This window comes from Coregonus lavaretus (assembly GCF_964263955.1).
Source record: "Coregonus lavaretus genome assembly, chromosome: 39".
In the NCBI taxonomy this organism is placed as follows: domain Eukaryota; kingdom Metazoa; phylum Chordata; class Actinopteri; order Salmoniformes; family Salmonidae; genus Coregonus; species Coregonus lavaretus.
In genome coordinates, this window is record NC_140026.1 from 4,001,615 (window position 1) to 4,009,114 (window position 7,500).

A 7,500-nucleotide genomic window follows, 5' to 3' on the forward strand; every position below is an offset into this window, starting at 1 on the left:
TGGGCGTGTGTGTGTGTGTGGGGTGGGCATGTGCGGGCATGTGTGTGTGTATGTCAGTGCATGCGTGTGTACATGCATTTGCCTGTGCATATTTGTATATACACTATGTGTGTACAGTTATGTGTTTTATATGCTGTCTATCTGTCTGTGTGTGTGTGTGTGAATGTCTGTGTATGTATGAGTGTGTGTTTGTTTGAATGCATGCGTGTGCGTGTGGGTGGCAGCAGGTCAGTGCCAAAATACTTGCAGAAAGAACAGGCAGCAGGGCACTGTGACATGACTAGCTAACTAACTGGCTGAATAAGTTGATGACGGACTTGCTCAAGCTGTCGGGACTAACCCACAACGTTAGACACGGACACAAATGATCTGCTTGGCGTGTTGACACACTGGTGGTTTGTTGTGCCGAGTATTGGTGCTAAACCGTGTTGTTGGAGGCCGGCATGCTAGTTGGCTGTGGCGTCATATGAGTAGGTCCCCTGGACGGTTTTCACTGAAGTTAGCTAGCTGAATAAACTAAGTTAGTCTATTCCTAGAAAACATTGAACCGCTGTAGTTTACAACAATTATAGTTTCTGAGGTGGAAGTTGGGAGAGTTATATTTGGGTGTTTCAGTGAAACGTAAGTGAGGGAGGCCCCGCTCTCTCGCTTTCCCAGATGTTAGTTCATTTCATTCCAATCTCCTTTGCATTATTGTAGCCATTTTCTGTAGCCTGTCAACTATGCCTCTGTCTATCCTGTTCTCTCCTCTCCACACAGGCTATACAAATGCCTCACATCACGTGGCTGCTGCCTCTCTAACCTGGTGGTCCCTGCACGCAAACCACGTGGAGTTCCAGGTCTCCGCAGCCTCTGGAACTGCCGTTCTGCAGCCAACAAGGCAGAGTTCATCTCAGCCTATGCTACCCTCCAGTCCCTCGACTTCTTGGCGCTGACAGAAACATGGATTACCACTGAAACACTGCTACTCCTACTGCTCTCTCCTCGTCTGACCATGTGTTCTCGCATACACCGAGGAGCATCTGGTCAGCGGGGTGGTGGCACAGGAATCCTCATCTCTCCCAAGTGGACATTCTCTCTTTTTCCCCTGACCCATCTGTCTATCTCCTCATTTGAATTCCATGCTGTCACAGTCACTAGCCCATTCAAGCTTAACATCCTTGTCATTTATCGCCCTCCAGGTTCCCTTGGAGAGTTCATCAATGAGCTTGATGCCTTGATAAGTTCCTTTCCTGAGGATGGCTCACCCCTCACAGTTCTGGGTGACTTCAACCTCCCTACGTCTACCTTTGACTCATTTCTCTCTGCCTCCTTCATGACCTCACCCTCTCACCCCCCCCACCCCCCCCCCCACCCTACTCACAAGGCAGGCAATACGCTTGACCTCATCTTTACTAGATGCTGTTCTTCTACTAATCTCACTGCAACTCCCCTCCAAGTCTCCGACCACTACTTTGTATCCTTTTCTCTCTTGCTCTCCTCCAACACTACTCACTCGCCCCTTCTCAGATGGTAATGCACCGTCGCAACCTTCGCTCTTTCTCTCCCGCTACTCTCTCCTCTTCCATCCTATCATCTCTTCCCTCTGCTCATCCTTCTCCCTCCAATCTCCTGATTCTGCCTCCTCAACCCTCCTCTCCTCCCTTTCTGCATCCTTTGATGCTCTATGTCCCCTATCCTCCCGGCCGGCTCAGTCCTCCCCTCCTGCTCCGTGGCTTGACGACTCATTGCGAGCTCACAGAACAGGGCTCCGGGCAGCCGATCGGAAATGGAGGAAAACTAGACTCCCTGCGGACCTGGCATCTTTTCACTCCCTCCTCTCTACATTTTCTTCATCTGTTTCTGCTGCGAAATCACTTTCTACCACTCTAAATTCCAAGCATCTGCCTCTAACCCTAGGAAGCTCTTTGCCACCTTCTCCTCCCTGCTGAATCCTCCTCGCCCTCCCCCTCCTCCCTCTCTGTGGATGACTTCGTCAACCATTTAGAAAAGAAGGTTGACGACATCCGATCCTCGTTTGTTAAGTCAAATGACACTGCTGGTCCTGCTCACACTGCCCTACCCTATGCTTTGACTTCTTTCTCCCCTCTCTCTCCAGATGAAATCTTGCGACTTGTGACGGCCGGCCGCCCAACAACCTGCCCGCTTGACCCTATCCCCTCCTCTCTTCTCCAGACCATCTCCGGTGACCTTCTCCCTTACCTCACCTCGCTCATCAACTCATCCTTGACCGCTGGCTATGTCCCTTCCGTCTTCAAGAGAGCGAGAGTTGCACCCCTTCTCAAAAAACCAACACTCGATCCCTCTGATGTCAACAACTACAGACCAGTATCCCTTCTTTCTTTTCTCTCCAAAACTCTTGAGCGTGCCGTCTTTAGCCAACTCTCTTGCTATCTCTCTCAGAATGACCTTCTTGAACCAAACCAGTCAGGTTTCAAGACTGGTCATTCAACTGAGACTGCTCTTCTCTGTGTCACGGAGGCTCTCCGCACTGCTAAAGCTAACTCTCTCTCCTCTGCTCTTGTCCTTCTAGACCTGTCTGCTGCCTTTGATACTGTGAACCATCAGATCCTCCTCTCCACCCTCTCCAAGTTGGGCATCTCCGGCGCAGCTCACTCTTGGATTGCGTCCTACCTGACCGGTCGCTCCTACCAAGTGGCGTGGCGAGAATCTGTCTCCGCACCATGTGCTCTCACCACTGGTGTCCCCCAGGGCTCAGTTCTAGGCCCTCTCCTATTCTCGCTATACACCAAGTCACATGGCTCTGTCATATCCTCACATGGCCTCTCCTGTCATTGCTACGCAGACGACACACAACTAATCTTCTCCTTTCCCCCTTCTGATAACCAGGTGGCAAATCGCATCTCTGCATGTCTGGCAGACATATCAGTGTGGATGACGGATCACCACCTCAAACTGAACCTCGGCAAGACGGAGCTGCTCTTCCTCCCTGGGAAGGACTGCCCGTTCCATGATCTCACCATCACGGTTGACAACTCCGTTGTGTCCTCCTCCCAGAGTGCGAAGAGCCTTGGCGTGACCCTGGACAACACCCTGTCGTTCTCCGCTAACATCAAGGCGGTGACCCGATCCTGTAGGTTCATGCTCTACAACATTCGGAGAGTACGACCCTGCCTTACACAGGAAGCGGCACAGGTCCTAATCCAGGCACTTGTCATCTCCCGTCTGGATTACTGCAACTCGCTGTTGGCTGGGCTCCCTGCCTGTGCCATTAAACCCCTACAACTCATCCAGAATGCTGCAGCCCGTCTGGTGTTCAACCTTCCCAAGTTATCTCACATCACCCCGCTCCTCCGCACACTCCACTGGCTTCCAGTTGAAGCTCGCATCTGCTACAAGACCATGGTGCTTGCCTACGGAGCTGTAAGGGGAATGGCACCTCCGTACCTTCAGGCTCTGATCAGTCCCTACACCCAAACGAGGGCATTGCGTTCATCCACCTCTGGCCTGCTGGCCCCTCTACCTCTGCGGAAGCACAGTTCCCGCTCAGCCCAGTCAAAACTGTTCGCTGCTCTGGCACCCCAATGGTGGAACAAGCTCCCTCATGACGCCAGGACAGCGGAGTCACTCACCACCTTCCGGAGACACTTGAAACCCCACCTCTTTAAGGAATACCTGGGATAGGATAAAGTAATCCTTCTACCCCCCCTTACCCCACCCCAAAGAAATAAAAAAATAAAAAATAAAAAACATATTGTAAAGTGGTTATCCCACTGGCTATAAGGTGAATGCACCTTAAGTCGCTCTGGATAAGAGCGTCTGCTAAATGACGTAAATGTAATGTAAATGTGTACCAGGGGATGTTATACCTGACTAGCTGGCTGGCTGGCTGGCTGGCTGAGGGAGGGAAGGAGGGAGGGAGGGGTGTCCTCAAGTCATATTCCAGTCATAAACATGCACACACACACACAAACACAAACACATACACACACACACACTGTCCTCCAGTCATGTTCTAGTTCCACATTCCCATGTGGCTGTGAGAAGTGGGAGGAAATATGTATTGAATCTCCACCAGAGAACATTGTGTAAGGTGACAGGGTCTATAACACTGTAACACATTCAATTCAAAGTGCTTTATTGGCATGGGAAACATATGTTTACACTGCCAAAGCACGTGAAATAGATAATTAATAAAAGTTAAATAAACAGTATAAAATTAACAGTAAACATTACACTCACAAAAGTGCCCAAGGAATAGAGACATTTCAAGTGTCATATTATGGCTATATACAGTGTTGTAACGATGTGCAAATAGTTAAATTACAAAAGGGAAAATTAATAAACATTAATATGTGTTGTTTGTTCTTCACTGGTTGCCCTTTTCTTTTGACAACAGGTCACAAATCTTGCTGCTGTGATGGCACAAAAGATATGGGAGTTTATCAAAATTGAATTTGTTTTCGATTCTTTGTGGGTCTGTGTAATCTGAGGGAAATATGTGTCTCTAATATGGTCATACATTTGGCAGGAGGTTAGGAAGTGCAGCTCAGTTTCCACCTCATTTTGTGGGCAGTGTGCACATAGCCTGTCTTCTTTTGAGAGCCAGGTCTGCCTATGGTGGCCTCTCTCAATAGCAAGGCTATGCTCACTGAGTCTGTACATAGTCAAAGCTTTTCTTAATTTTGGGTCAGTCACAATGGTCAGGTATTCTGCCACTGTGTACTCTCTGTTTAGGACCAATTTGCATTCTAGTTTGCTCATTTGTTTTGTTAATTATTTTCAATGTGTCAAGTAATTATCTTTTTGTTTGCTCATGATTTGGTTGGGTCTAATTGTGTTGCTCTGCTTGTGCTCTGTGGGGTCTGTTTGTGTTTGTGAACAGAGCCCCAGGACCACTCTCTCTCAATCTCTCTTTCTTTCTCTCTCAACCCCTGATTCTTTCTCTGTCACTCTCTCTCTCTCTCTCTCTCCCCAATCTCTCTCTCAACCCGTCTCTCTCTGTCTCTCTCTCCCCATCTCTCTCTCACCCGCTCACTCTCTTTCTCTCTCCCACCCCCCCCCCCCCCTCTCTCTCTCTCTCTCTCTCTCTCACCCCATCTCTCTCTGTCTTGCTCTCTCTCCCACCCACCCACTCCTCTCTCTCTCTCTCTCTCTCTCTCTCAATTTCAATTTCAATTTAAGGGCTTTATTGGCATGGGAAACGTATGTTAACATTGCCAAAGCAAGTGAAGTAGATAGTAAACAAAAGTGAAATAAACAATAAATATGAACAATAAACATTACACTCTCTCACCCCCTCTCTCTCTGTCTTGCTCTCTCTCTCTCCCACCCACCCACCCACCTCTCTCTCTCTCTCTCTCTCTCTCACCCCCTCTCTCTCTCCCTCTCTCGCTCTCTCTCTCTCACCCCCTCTCTCTCTGTCTTGCTCTCTCTCCCACCCCCTCTCTCTCTCTCTCTCTCTCTCTCTCTCTCACCCCCTCTCTCTCTCTCCCTCTCTCTCTCTCTCTCTCTCTCTCTCTCTCTCTCTCTCTCTCTCTCTCTCTCTCTCTCACCCCCTCTCTCTCTGTCTTGCTCTCTCTCCCACCCCCCCCTCTCTCTCTCTCCCTCTCTCTCTCTCATCCCCTCTCTCTCTGTCTTGCTCTCTCTCCCACCCACCCCTACCCCCTCTCCCTCTCCCTCTCTCTCTCTCTCTCTCTCTCTCTCTCTCTCTCTCTCTCTCTCTCTCTCACCCCCTCTCTCTCTGTCTTGCTCTCTCTCCCACCCCCCCTATCTCTCTCTCGCTCTCTCTCTCTACCCACTCTCTTTCCTCTCTTTCTTTCTCTGTTCTCGACCCCTCCCTCCCACTCTCTCGCTTTCTGTCTGTCTGTCTGTCTGTCTGTCTGTCTGTCTGTCTGTCTGTCTGTCTGTCTGTCTGTCTGTCTGTCTGTCTGTCTGTCTGTCTCTCTCCTCTCTAACCAAACTGACCCAGGGACTCAGGACCTTGGCCTAAATTTTAGGTGACATTGAACCACTAAATGTCCCCATCTCTATGATCCTACCTGCATCCCCATTCTTCAGCCAGGGCACCTTTTTCTTCAAATACTGCTCTCGCTCTCTCTCCCTCTGCCACACGTTCTCTCCGTGCTGGCTTAAAGGACATGCCCTGTGTATAGATGGTACATGACTGTGACTCTACATTTGATCGTTCTGTGTGTGTGCGCGCGTGTGTGTGTGCACACGTGCGTATGTGTGTGTGTCTGTGTAAGAGAGAGAGAGTGTGTGTGTCTGTGTGTGTCTGTCTGTGTGTGAGTGTGTGTGTGTGCGCACTGTAGTTGTGAGAGTGTGTAGAAGTGTGTGACTTGCCTCTTTTGACTCCATTACGACTATAGATTTTATGTTGTGCTTCTAGACCCCTGGTTAGGGACCGTTCGAAAATTACTGGAGGGTCCAACTCGAGGTGTCATAAAAAAAAGTTGGCCAGGATGGAAAACATTTAATTGGGAAACCTGCAAAACGATGAATGTAAACCAGGGAAAAAACACACTGCCCTCCCCTGAGCCCAATAAAAAAACACAACCCATCCCTAAAGGAAAATAACAAGTTATACCTCCCTCCCCTATTTTGTACCCCTCCCCCAGTATTAATCGAATGGTCCCTTAGGTATTTCATGGTTATCTATAAAGCTGACTTTTCAGCCTAGAAAACATGTTTTTCTGCTCCTATCTTTTCATTTCTCACATCTCTTTCCCTCTGTATGGATGTATGGATGTCTGTATGGATGTACTACAGTGGGCAAGAAAAGTATTTAGTCAGCCACCAATTGTGCAAGTTCTCCCACTTAAAAAGATGAGAGAGGCCTGTCATTTTCATTACTTGTCAACTATGACAGACAAAATGAGAAAAAAATTCCAGAAGATCACATTGTAGGATTTTTAATGAATTTATTTGCAAATTATGGTGGAAAATAAGTATTTGGTCAATAACAAAAGTTTCTCAATACTTTGTTATATACCCTTTGTTGGCAATGACACAGGTCAAACGTTTTCTGTAAGTCTTCACAAGGTTTTCACACACTGTTGCTGGTATTTTGGCCCATACCTCCATGCAGATCTCCTCTAGAGCAGTGATGTTTTGGGGCTGTCGCTGGGCAACACGGACTTTCAACTCCCTCCAAAGATTTTCTATGGGGTTGAGATCTGGAGACTGGCTAGGCCACTCCAGGACCTTGAAATGCTTCTTACGAAGCCACTCCTTCGTTGCCCGGGCGGTGTGTTTGGGATCATTGTCATGCTGAAAGACCCAGCCACGTTTCATCTTCAATGCCCTTGCTGATGGAAGGAGGTTTTCACTCAAAATCTCACGATACATGGCCCCATTCATTCTTTCCTTTACACGGATCAGTCGTCCTGGTCCCTTTGCAGAAAAACAGCCCCAAAGCATGATGTTTCCACCCCCATGCTTCACAGTAGGTATGGTGTTCTTTGGATGCAACTCAGCATTCTTTGTCCTCCAAACACGACGAGTTGAGTTTTTACCAGAAAGTTATATTTTGGTTTC